Source organism: Homalodisca vitripennis, chromosome 3, assembly GCF_021130785.1.
Source record: "Homalodisca vitripennis isolate AUS2020 chromosome 3, UT_GWSS_2.1, whole genome shotgun sequence".
Lineage (NCBI taxonomy): Eukaryota > Metazoa > Arthropoda > Insecta > Hemiptera > Cicadellidae > Homalodisca > Homalodisca vitripennis.
Genome location: NC_060209.1, coordinates 190,816,173 through 190,830,262, shown reverse-complemented (window position 1 = coordinate 190,830,262; position 14,090 = coordinate 190,816,173).

Here is a 14,090-nt window from a genome sequence, read left to right as displayed (position 1 = left end):
GAAAAGGATCTAACTTGATTGTCAGTCTTTTCATTACTACCTTAGTAAATTCAGCCATGGTGAGGAGACAATGTATGTTCACGCAGACAATTGTGTGGGACAAAATAAAAACAACATAATGATAGGTCACCTAGCCTAGAGAGATTTTCATGATATGAATAAGAATATTGTTCTGTCATTCCTGCCAGTTGGACACAGCAAATATTCTTGCGACAGGATTTGACCTTTTGAATAAAATGTTCAGAATATGATGTATCTTCAGTGAATGACTTAATTGAAACCATTGAACAGTCAACGCCAATATCAAAAGTTAATTCTGCTGTGTCTGTTTGTATGAAGCTGGTGTGTCATGTCCTGATATTTGACTGGTTAAGTGTTCTTGCAGAGAAAGGATGTAATAAAGTCCCTCGTTTAACAAGCTACAATCACATTGAATTTCCAAAATTCAAAGAAAGGAGTAGTGAATTGCAAAACTACTCTTGATGGAAATACTTTTGTACACAATATATTTCCAACTACAACTGATGAGACAGAACTTTGTACAGTGGAAGGTTTCCCAAACGAGATACCACCAAATGGATTGACTCTGCAGAGGAAACAATAACTTTTCAAAAATATCCGTCAGTATTGCAAAGATCAGTTTAAGGATATTATTTGCCCAGAAGTTCCTGACAATGCCAATGAAGAAGAGGAAGGGAATCCAAATGAGCCGGCAGAAAATGCAACAATACCTTTTCAAAAATATCCGTCAGTATTGCAAAGAACAGTTTAAGGATATCATTTGCCCAGAAGTTCCTGACAATGCCAATGAAGAAGAGGAAGGGAATCCAAATGAGCCAGGCAGAAAATGCAACAATACCTTTTCAAAAATATCCGTCAGTATTGCAAAGATCAGTTTAAGGATATTATTTGCTCAGAAGTTCCTGACAATGCCAATGAAGAAGAGGAAGGGAATCCAAATGAGCCGGCAGAAAATGCAACAATACCTTTTCAAAAATATCCGTCAGTATTGCAAAGATCAGTTTAAGGATATTATTTGCCCAGAAGTTCCTGACAATGCCAATGAAGAAGAGGAGGGGAATCCAAATAGGCCGGTAGAAAATGCAGCACAAGTGAAGGAGACTACAACAGCCAGACGCAACCAGCGAAAGCACTCAGTCTAAGCTAAAATATTGAACGAGAACGAAGGTTAAATGAGTTTTTCTCAATAACCTATTTTCCGAATGTTTATATAACAACTTGCCATAACTTTGTCAAATGTAATCGTATCAAAGTACGTTTAGTGTTAAAATGTTCAGAATTTTATGCTCTACTGGGATATAACAATAACTCAATTTTGAAAATTTCCAACATTTGTTTCACCTTTTCGCTTTCCACATCACATTTGTATACGAAAACTTTACCTGAACTGAGCGTTTCTAACAGAGAAGTCTAGACATGTCTTTCACTGCCGTTTTACTATCTATTTTGCTGTGTTAATTTAATTATTTGTCAATCTCTGTGACCCCTAATAGAGGAAATTTACGTTACACCGTACCGTATTGAAGTTTAGTTGTTGTTTTTACTGCTCTTGTAATATGCGTCCCAAAAGGTGTTGACCAACGTTGTGTTTGGGAACGTTTTGATAAACTGAAAAAGATTATATAGCTTGGAAAATATGTAAAAACAATTCAAACGCAAAAGTAACAGTAGTACCACGAAAGTACACTTTATACGAAACCTCCACAAATACCTTATAGGGAACAGACATTAACGTAAATAATGTTACGTGTATCCTGTGCATAGGACTATCTGCGAGTGCGATATCAACCATAGTGTCTCAACAAGTTCTGCTTCTTCACTGACTAAAGTACCGTAATTGATTTAAACGAAAACAGTAAGAAACAAAAATTAAATTTGTTTGCTAAACCAGGGACTGACTCTTAATGAAGAACGTAGATTAAGTGGAACATATCCACCCATTGTCAGTAGTAGAAATCAGGGCCCAATGGAATATCCTAGTAAACTACAGCCGATGATGAAACTGGCCAACCTCATGGTGTACTTCCGCGGTGCACACTAGACCATTGAAAGTTAAGTGCATGGCAATACGCCGCTTCTTAGGTGAAGAAGGAACTATAGCCTCTACAGTCAAGCATCTAGAAATACTTTACTGACAGTTTAATTCCAACTTTCGTCAGTGAAATTACTATTAAAAGTTAAGCATATGCTCAATGAAAGCACTAGTGTTGGTATTACTAACATATGGTCTTCAGGGGTCATGTATTACCATGAGCTGTCACTTTATCTATAGTAATAATTAACAAAACCATATATCAGTAAACAATGCTATTTCATTGACTAAAAATGGCTCTAACGTTGAGTCATCACTGTTCAGCTCAATATACATAATTCATTTCACCTGTGTCGCGTATACTCTGGACCCTTTGAGTCACAGAACTTATCGAAGACAGTATCCTTTATACAAATGTTTTAAGGAAATTAATAAAACTATAGTTACTTATTTTAAAATGAGTAACTTGGAAAGCGATAAAATGAGAGAAATGCTATTACCACAATTGACAGTTATACAATATGTGTCTATGTGATATATAACACGTCTTTTGGTACGTTTCAAGAGGCTTTCACAGATAAGGGCATCTCTAACGGCATTATCTCAGTTCCCGAATCACCAGAAGTGATCTAGATGCATCGGAACGGCAGGGTCTAATGCGATTGCTAAAAATTACTGGAGCCATTTGAAGAAACGTTGCAAACTGCAGGTGAAAGTACACAGAGCGATGACAATAATCGCAATGATGAAACACTTGAAAATATTAGTAACGCAAAAACAAAAACTAGCTCGTAATCGACTCTGGGAAAAGGTCAACAATAGAGTAACACAAAAAAATATCAAATTTTTTATATGCTGTTGCTAGTATATCTTTGGGATTAAGGAACTATTTGTTATTGCTCTTGCCAAACAGGTAGACAAATCTGTTGTCTTTTTGTCCCTCCTACAAACATATCAGACCCATCACGATTTTTGTTTAGTTAGGTATACCAAGTTTCTGAGCTTGTACAGAGCCTTATTTCAATTAATTCATTTTTTCCTAGCCTAATATTCTCATTTTTAGTAGTATTCTTTCCTTTGTACTGAAATCTACTGATTTTTTTAGTTTTATAAATTGTCACAATAGGATATTGCAGCTGTGGTTATTGTATATATAATTGAATAAATAACTTATTAAATTGTGAAAGATAACCATTTCCATATGAAAGACTCTTTTCGACTGCAGGCCTTGTCGCCAATGATAGTTGAAATAGATTAAGGACAGAAAAGCTAAACTATACTTTATTTTTACGCAATACGAAATAAACTTTTATTTGTGTCTTTGTTGTTTACAAATATAACTCTTAACATAAATATTCATTACTTGAATTATTGAACAGTAGCATATTTTGTCAAATTTAAAAACATACTACAGGTTTTATTGAATTATTTTAGAGGATTTGTATTCATTTAAAAAATATCCGAATTCATTTTTAAGTATTCAAATATGTGATAACTCGGGCCGTATTCGATTACTATTTGATTCTGTACTCAAATCTCCCATCATTACTTCACTTCTTTTACTACAAGTATGGCTTCAGTGGTTAGCGTGTTAAAAAAGTGAGGTTATAATTGACTGCATAAAGATTTGATAGATTGTGGATAAATAGACGTTCAAAGTCTCCGGTTCAGTAAGGTTGTTCGATTCTACATTTATAATTTATCTTTAGAATGTTATCTTTATTTATTCTTAACTTTAGAATTTAAAAATAATTTAAAGCAGTACTTTTTAAAACATGCGTTTACTCCGTGGACGAGCTGTTGGACGGGGCTCCTTAGCATGGACCATTAACGGATGCGTGATTGCCTATAGTTTTTAGTTTTAATGACAATATTTGTATAATAGCAATTCATATGTTAGGTTTTGGTATTTATAACATATACTACTACTACTACTACTATATAATACATAGTTCTGATATTATGTAGTAAAAAAGTATTTAGTGACTATGTTTCTATGGATGTATGTCTTTGAACAATAAATATTTTTATTTGATTTCTTTCCACATAACGTACATTAGACTTTACATATTAAGGTGTATTAAGAAAACAAATTATATAACAAACTATACGCAATAATTAGGATTTGTAATGTTGTGTTTGATATTTTTAGTTTCAAACGTTTAAAATATTTGAATACTTTACACTGTCAATATAATTTATGGCTTAATTTTTCAGTTTATGACAAAATTATCTACCGGACTACTTAATTGTTCTGATTTATATTAAATGCTAAGTATTACATAATTCCTTAAATAGTACGAAAAAGAGTGGGGTGAACCCCATGCTATCCCAACATGCCAATTCTCCGGAGATTCTTTAAAAATGTGTTCATTAGGTCAAAGTAAAAAATATAAACATACGTGTATCATGAAAATTTTAGTATTTTTATTACATCAGTTATTAGCTCACATACAGGAATATTGCAAATTATTACCTGGCTTATTTTTATGTGAGTTTTAAATGCTTCTCTTAATATGTGGCTTTCAGAATAACGAATCACAAAAATGAATTTTGCATTTTAACTTAATTTGGAAAGAAAAATCAAAATTAAAAAAACCAGACAGACATACAGATGGTAAACTAAGCATTTCTGACCAATGTTTACACTGCAACATCTATTTACCTGGACTCGAGGATCTAATTCCCAAAAGATTTGCGGGAGAGTTCTTGAACACCCGTAGATATAACCCCCCCCCACGTTTAATTTTAACGAATACATTCATTTTCATATTTAAAACAAAATGCAGCTATCGGAGGCACTGACTGCAAAAGGTATTTATTTTAAAAGCTGTAACCTATAGTACCCACTAGTTTCCTTAATATTTATAAATAATAATAATAAATGGAGTAATAGTTTAATAAATTATTACATTTTCTTTTTTAGGTACGAAACTGTTGATGTGGCTTCAACTGGCCTTATATTTGAACACATACGACTCAGACATGTCTGCACCTCCAGAACTAAGCTAGAACATGAGAAGATTCCAAACTTCAAATACCAGTAAACACTGAGAATTTTTCGCAAACGTCATACCGCCACTAATTGTTAACGGCTTACAAATAAAAATGACGATGGTAATAAAAGTTTCAATCTACCCAAACTGAAATCACCTAATAATATGAGTTCGAAATTGTCTAATAATCTTTCTTAACCCATTTCCCATGTAATTCGACTTGTTACGTAAATCGACTATAAATCATGACAATAAAAACTTATTTCGTCTCAGTGAGTGAAAACAGTAGGTTCAGCACACTGTATGGTGCTGCACTCGCTAGGGAAGCCGACAAAACACCTAAATCAAAATAATGATGATTCCAAGTCAGATTTTGAGATGATAATTTGTATGTAATAGGTAATCCATTTACAAAAAGACACTGGGTGACATCGAGTTCTCGTAGGGTGGGGTAAATACCCCTACGCCGATGTGATGCCGCGCCCTCCCAGTATCCCCACCACTTTTCGGCAATCGCCTGCTCACTCTATTCCCTGACCTGACCACTACCACTGCGAGGCTAATCTCACACCAAAACCCAAGCTCCCTCGTTACATACATCTGCCCTGCACCCATATATGTTATAATGAAATTTACCCTTAACACACACACACACACACCACACACACACACACACACGCGCGCGCGCGCGTATATATCAAACCAAATTCGCGAAATGGAATAGTCTTTTAATTACAATAAAAATTACTGACAGTAGAACATACGTTTGCGTGCGTGTGTATATAAACTCGATGTGAACGGTAAATAAATGTGTATATTTACTCATATATTTAATTTATAACATAAAAGATGGTTACTCGTTGATCAATTTTGGTCGAATTGTAAAAAGGTAATACCAGTGCTTTCGTATATTTCGCTGTCACTTTCAGATGTTAGATCCTCTAGACCATCACTACCGGTGCGGTCATCGTAATCGAAACTCGATAAGTCGCTGTTGACAGAGATGATAAATGTATCCACTGCTTCGTCTATGACACCTTCCCTCTGTCTATATGTATATTCTATCTCGTAGACGTACTCACAACACTTCCGCCATTTCGCAACTAAATAACTTATAGCTGAGCTCTTTCTTTTCTTTTTGTTTCTTTTTCAATCTGTATAGTTTTCTGCGATTCTGCTCTTAATATCACCCCACACTAACTCTATTGGGCTAACATCTGCATGATAGGACGGTAGACGAACTAGTGTGTCTAGCATCAATGCAAATTTTAACAACAGAATATTTATCGTCGCATGAGCAGGGGAGTTTCTAAGTGATGTATGGTATACAGATGAATGTCATGTGCACCTTAATGGTTACATAAACAAACCAGACACGTTTCCTTGGATTTGAACGTCCTAACATTGTTGTAGAGCGGCCACAGCATAGTAAGAGTATAACCATTTGATGCGTTGTGTCTGGGAGGGGTTATAATGGGACCATACTTTTTTTAAGGCAACAATGGAGAGACCCTTACTGTAAATCAATCAGTATTGGGCAATTCTTGATAGTTTTGTGAGAGATCTCAGGAGATTTTGTCTTGCACGAAACCTGCCGATACATTCACAGTGGTTTCAACAAGACGGCGCGACCAGTCACACTGCCGTTAAAAACATTGCTTTTCTCCAACAAACCTTTGGTAACCGTCTCATCTCCCTTAGAACAAACTTTCCTTAACCAGCCCACTCCCCCGAACTTGCAACACAAGTTTCAACTAAAAAAAAAAAAAAAAAAAAAACCATGTGCATTAGGAGAATGAAACAACCCCTATTTATAAAAATGATGCAAACCCTATAAGAACGGTACGAGTGTTGCCTCAAACTGAACAGGGGTCATAAGAACATGTTAATACCCAAATTTTGCTTCCTTTGACATGTATTTATTGGCAAAAATCTATATGTAATGTTACTGTACTGTAGGTTATGTCTTTGTTATCACATTATAGAATATATCCTTGTTATTTAATATATAATCTACAGATTGTGTTTTATATAAACTTATTTTAAGAGTGTGGAGCATACTCCTAGTGCATGATCTGGAACAGGGTGTTGGCTCAGTTACACAATATAAATTATATAACTTATAAATAATTGTATAATGTTATCACTTTATAGTCTATATCTTGTTGTACTGTTGTATTCCATTTTATTTCCTTGTTATTTATTATAATTGTCTAAATTATTACATAACTGTATAAGCAAAATTGTTCTATAGCTCGTTGTTGGTGCCTGTTTCAGGTTGTGTGTTGAGATTTGTATGATTGTTTGTTTATTTATAATTTTTATGTAAGGTAATATTTGTAAGTTTATTGTGTTAGTTAAGATTTTGAATATTCGTTAAAAAGTCAAATTTCTGGTTGCTAAAAATAAAAACAGCTAGTGCAATTATTAAACGAGAATAAGAAAAAGAAAGTTTAACTGCTACGAAGCTTAAATATAATATGATATTTGTATAATACTAACCCTCGCGCGCGCTTTTGGCTGCTTGGGTATAGCAAAATTGTAAGCTGTGTAAAATTTGTTGAATAAAAAATTTTTGACAATGAAACACATTTTCATGTAAGAAAATGCTGTCTGAATTCGTTCTGAAGAACTGAAACTAAAAAGAACGACTTCGTCATTTACCTCGTATTGATATGTTTGCAGGTTCACCCGATTGTTTTATTGAATTTTCAATGTTGTTTAGTATGTTAGATGACAGTGGTAGGCCTATTAACATTTAATCAGGTACAAACGTAAAGCCTACAGAAATCAAACGTTCAGATATTGCAAAAAAAGCCTGCTAACATTGAAAATTTCAACCTTGGTTTCTCAACTTCGCATCTCTGGATTCACCGATTAGAATGCTCGTCACATATTGCGTAAAGACTTTCCTTCAAAAAATAGCTAGTAAAACGTGAAAACAAAGAGAAATTTGAAATGACTAAAGGGCAAATTCAGTTGAAATATTAAACTAAAATGGGACTTAATATGGTTAACCCAAAACCTAGATGCGGCTCTACCATTGTTAGCAATAATGGCTAGGTCGTTTTTTGGCAATGCTGAACTCAGTTCTATAATAACTGGTATAGATAAAAATATCATTGAGCTGGGCTCGATTGCTATTAGAGATAACGGGGGAAGCCAAACTATTTATGCGATATCCAAAAACTGAGACACGAGAAAAAATTTAGTGTGCATAAACAAAAAGTATGTAAACAAGACGTATGTTACCCATAAGTGTTGGCAGTCTCAATCCGATAATGAAAGATAATAAAAAGGGATAATGAAAGACGTAGGGAAAGGCTTGCTCCAAATGGATTTGTTTCAAATGCCTTAAAAATATGGCAGTCTGCCAGTAAGAAAAAGGGAGATAATCAATGTGTTTAAAGACTCTCACGATGATATGGGTTATAACAATTGTTCAAAAAACGGTCAACCAATGTCTAATTCCAAATCTCCCTGAAAATTTTGGTTGTTATGAACAAGGCAAGCTACCATAACAAGGAACACGACAAAAAACTAAACAGTGCAACGTTGAAGGCTGACATCCAAAACTGGCTCACAGGTCAAGGTATTGAGTTCGCCCCGACTATGACTAAAGTTCCCAAACGATGTATTAGTTTTATATTTATAATTAGATATGTCTAAAATAAAGTAACAAATCCTTAGAGCCTTGACTAAATTCGTTTTGAAAGAACTGAAACTAAAAGGACGACTTAGTCATTTACTTCATATAGAAATGATTTGCGGTTTCACACAAGGTTTGATTTTTACTGAATTTTTAAAGTTGTTTAATATGTTACATGGTATTCGTATTAACGTTTTACCATGTACAGATATGAATGTTCAGATATTTTGATCCTTGGTTTGTCAAACTCCACATCTCTGGATTCAGAGTTTGGAATGCTCGTTGCCTATTGCGTGCAGGTTTTCCTTCAAAAATGGCAAATAAAGCAAAAAATTTGAAATTACTAAACGGCAAATTCTTTTTTTTTTTTTTTTTATATTTATAAGGGCATAAAACACGTAGGTTATCAATGCCCGTATGGTTAACGGACACCTACACTTTTAAAATATGGTGTCACGTTATCAGTACAAAGAATAGACAACGGATCGCTGTGTCAAAGAAAATTGTCACATTAGGACAATAAGAAAAAACAACAGGCAGTGAACAGAGGACTAATACTAAATAACAAAATAGCCGAGAGGCTGTAAAGGGGCCCAATAATTAAAAATATGTCAGATAAATAATAACAATATAAATATAACAATATAACAACAATCTAATGCTAAAACCAGGTAATTTAGTGAAGGTAAGGTTGTAAAGGGACCACCCTCACTAATAACAAATAACAACTAACAATAACAAATAAATAGAAGGACAAAGTATATAACTTAACAGGTACTCGCTCAGATCAAACCTTTGAGATAAGACTCGTTCTTCTTAAGAATTCAAAGAGTTTTACAATGACTGACTCATCATCCCCCAAACAGATCGAATAGACTTGCTGGGAGCTGACAAGATCGTCTCTGCATTGTATAATCACGGCATTTCGACCAAAATATGCTCGACACTCAGAGCCACTCCACAAAACGCACAACTCCGGGAGATCCCCGCGGCTCATGAGGTACCCGTGAGTCAGCAGCGTGTAACCGATTCGCAACCGACACAACACTACTTCCTCTCTGCGGTTTCTCGCGGATGGCTGTCCCCCAGGGAGCTACTGTGTGTTTTATGGCTCTCAGTTTGTTGCACACCGTCCGAGACCAAGAGTCACCCCAAACTCGTCTTAACTTCTCCTTCACCATTGGCTTTAGGTCTGACCCTGCCACCATAGCAGTAAAAGGAGGAAGCTCATGAGCACTCCCAGCAGCCCTGTCGGCAAGCTCATTTCCGGGAATTCCCGCGTGACCGGGCACCCACGCCAGAACAACCTGTATATTTTGGACTTGAAGTCTGTGAATGGCACATCGGATGTCGCGCACAAGGACATGTTTTGGATACATGTCCTTGATTGCTTGCAGACTACTAAGCGAGTCGGAGCAGATGACCAGCCTTCTGGTCCTGGGGCAGACGATGTCAAATGCTTTAAAAATAGCGGTCAGTTCTGCCGTGTAGACTGACGCTACAGAGGGCAGACAGAATCTATACTCACGACTCGCCGTTATGAACGCACATCCGGTACCTTCCTCAGACTTAGATCCATCAGTGTAAATTATGTCGCAAGGTGCCCGAGCACTCAAGAGTTCCCGGAAAGCCTGCGTGAACACTAAATTAGAAGTGCTTCCTTTCTTGTACTTGTGAAGTGACAGGACAACTTCGGGACTTAATACTAACCAGGGAGGAATATCACTCTGGTAGCATTGACTTACTTGGTACTCCTCGATACCAAGGTCCGAGAGGAGCACTTTAGCCCTTACTCCAAGGGGAGCTGAGATGTTAGGGCGATTGGCATAGACTTCGAGCAAGTCACTTTCAAATACGTGTTCATATGCCGGATTTTCGGGCTTGGCTTTAAGGGAGTAAGTAAAAATAATTTATGACAAGTTGCTTGCGTCTCATATCCAGCATTGGTTCACTAGCCTCCGCTAATAAGCTAGGTGTAGGGCTTGAACGAAAAGCTCCAGTAGCCAACCTGATCGCAGAGTGGTGAATCGAGTCAAGCATTCCTAACGCGCTTGGCCGGGCAGAAGAATAAACCTGAGAACCATAGTCAAGGCACGAACGGACAAAAGCTTTGTAGAAGAAAACGCAGCATACATGTCCTGTCCGCCGGCCCCACTTGGTCACAGAAAGAACTCAAAGCATATTTAGCCTTTGTAAACATTTTGCCTTGAGAGATTTTAAGTGAGGGATCCAAGGGAATCAAATGTAAGACCCAAGAATCTCACATTCCGACTTGATGTTATTCGGGATCTGTTCAAGGGTAAGTGTCGGTTCTAAATAGTTTCTTAGTCTGGAGAACGTTATACATTGGGTTTTGGAAGTAGAGAACGAAAATTCCCGTCCGCCTACTCCATTCCTCCAGTCGCCTTATGGTTAGCTGCAGGGAACGCTCCGCCGTAACAAGTCTTCTTGCAGGGACGTAAACGGCAAAGTCGTCCACAAAACAAAGAAACAGCGCACAGGACGGCGAACACACGCCGTTATGCCGTTTATGGCGACGGCGAATAACGTGCAGCTCAAAACGCTTCCCTGTGGTACCCCGTTCTCCAGATTGCTTGTGCGTGATAGGTTTGTCCCTAGTCTAACCTGAAATGTACGGTCAGACATGAACCCCCTGAATGAAAGCCAGCATATTACCACTCAACTCCCCATGCCTGGAAAGTGTTAATGATGCCTCTCCGCCACGCTGTGTCATATGCCCTTTTCCAGATCAAAAAAGACAGCGACTACTTGCTTTCGCTCAAGGAATGCGTCACGTATGGTTGTCTCAAGGGAAACCATGAGGTCCAACGTCACTTCGATCGTCATTGTTGTTCTCTTGAAAGGGAGGAGATGTTCTTTTCGAGGAACCAGATTATACACCCTACCTCACCGCTCCAACACCTTAGAAAGGCAGCTGTAAGCGAGATGGGCGGTAAGCTAGACGGATCAGTTTGTCCTGTCCCGGTTTGTATAAGGGGATGACGTGGGATTTACGCCAAGCTAGCGGGAAAGTTCGTTCCTCAAACACTCTATTGTAGAGCGCTAAGAGGGCCCCTTACCCTCTGAGGGTAAATGTCTAAGCATGGCATAGTGCACGTCATCCGGACCAGGAGCAGAGTTGGAAGTACATGACAGTGCGGAGTCCAACTCCTGCATCGAAAAACTTATATTTAAGGGACATGGATTTGGATTGTTGAGTAGTATGTCTGTTTGTTCAGAATATAGCGTATATCTCAAAAACTCAGGACAGTAAGACGAACTTTTTGAAACCTCCGATATGGAGGAGGCCAACAGGTCGGCAACATCCCGGGGATCAGTCACAACGTCTCCGTCCGACTTGAGTCCCAAATTGGCAAAGGTTGGGGTTTGCCGCATACCGACCTTAACCTTCTCCATTACTTCGGCCTTAGGAGTTGTTCGAGATATTGTGGTCACGAAATTTTGCCATGAGGTTCTTCGGGAATTTCTGAAGACTCGTCGCGTTTTTGCCCTATGGAACCGGTAGGTTTCAAGATTTTCTTGGGTTGGGCGTTTGTTGAATCTTCGCAGGGCGCGTCTTCGCTCTCGCAATGCTCTCGAACACTCCTCTGTCCACCAAGGAACATTTTTTCGTCTTGGTTCGGGTGATGTCTTTGGAATGCTATCCTGAGCTGCAGTTATTATAGAGTTTGTAAAAAGTTCTACTACAGTATTTATGTCCAATGGAGTATTTATATCTAGTAATGTAAATTGTTTTTGGAAATTTATCCCAGTCACCTTTGTCGAGGATCCATTTTGGTCTTCTAGTGATATTCAACGAAGAATCAGGTATTTTGATCTGAATTGGGAAGTGATCAATCCCGAATGTATCGGAGAGGACCTCCCAATCGAATCTATGAGCAAGTTCTGGACTGCATATAGATAAATCTATAGTAGCAAGACCTGACCTCTCCCGTCCTAGGACACAGGTAAGTTGGGGATCCGTCATTAAGGACAAAGATATTGTGATCTCCGAGGACTCTTGCGACCAAGTTTCCCCTTGGTGTGGAATGGTCTGACCCCCAACTGGAATGGTGGGCATTGAAGTCGCCTAGGAGAAGAAAAGGCTTCGGTAACTGGCCGATCAGTGCCTCGAGATCACCTTGACAGAGGGTGACTGGGATTGGTGGAAAGTAGACGGTACATATATAAAGTTTAATCGGGACTTGGATTAACACACAAACACATTGGAGATTGGAGTGGAGGGGCACCTCAGAGGCACCTAGGGATTCATCCACGAATAGAGCAACGCCACCACAGGCATGCCCGTCGTGAGGGAAATCTTCCCGAAAGATGTCAAATCCCCTCAAGGGGGTTTGGCATGCTGGGTGGAGTTTAGTCTCTTGGATGCTAATTACATGAGGTTTTTTGTTTTGTAAAAGATGTTTTACATCTTCCAAATGTCCGCGATAACCATTAATATTCCACTGGATAATTTTGAATTCGTTCATGTTTTATTTAACTGTATGTAATTTTCTGTCTGTTTTTATTTTTATTAAGTTTAAAATGTGCCTTGGGTTGTTTCAAATTCCGATCGAAGTAGAAGGTCATCCCCCATCTCATTCTCATCAACTATGGAAAGTTGAGAGGAGCAGGGAGTGGGGGGTGAACCAGTGGCTTCCCTTTGATCTCGCCTGAGCTTTCGTTCGGATTTGGGTCTTAAGTCTCTCTTGGAGAGACTTTCTTTCCTCCGCCGTTTTGGAATGGACATATGGTCGTTCTTTTCCTTTAGCGGGTGCCACAGACACAGATACTGGCCTGGGAATGGTTCCTGTTTGTTTAGGGGGTCCCTTTGCTACGGGGGCAGAAGTCGTATGACTACTCGCTTGTGTTTGCGGCAAGGCCTTGGCACTCAACTGCTGCACCAAGGCAGCAACCTGTTGAGTGAGTTCTCGTACCATGCCCTCTAGAGCGGAGCAGGAGGAGCACTGTGCGGGCTGGGCTGGAGGAGCAGAAGCAGCCTGAGAGTAGGAGATGTCTTTTCTGGAGTTTGTCCAACCCCGTCTCCTATACTCCCTACGGGCGTCGCCAAAAGACAGTTTTTCTAGTGTTACTAATTTCAATATCTCTTTCTCCTCCAAATAAATCTTGCAACTGCGAGAGCTTGAAGAGTGCTTGCCTTTACAGTTCACACAGTGCTCTTCTCCGCTTGTACAATCTTTGTCATTGTGGCCACTTTGACCACATCGGCTACAAGTCTCTAAGCCGGTGCATATTTTGCTCGAATGTCCGAAACGCTGGCATCTGAAACATCTTTGGGGATTTCTGAAGTAAGGTTTAACTTGAAGAGAAAGGTATCCTGCTCTAATCGTGGCTGGTGGGTGAGGGAGGGCGAAGGTCAAAATGTGACCTG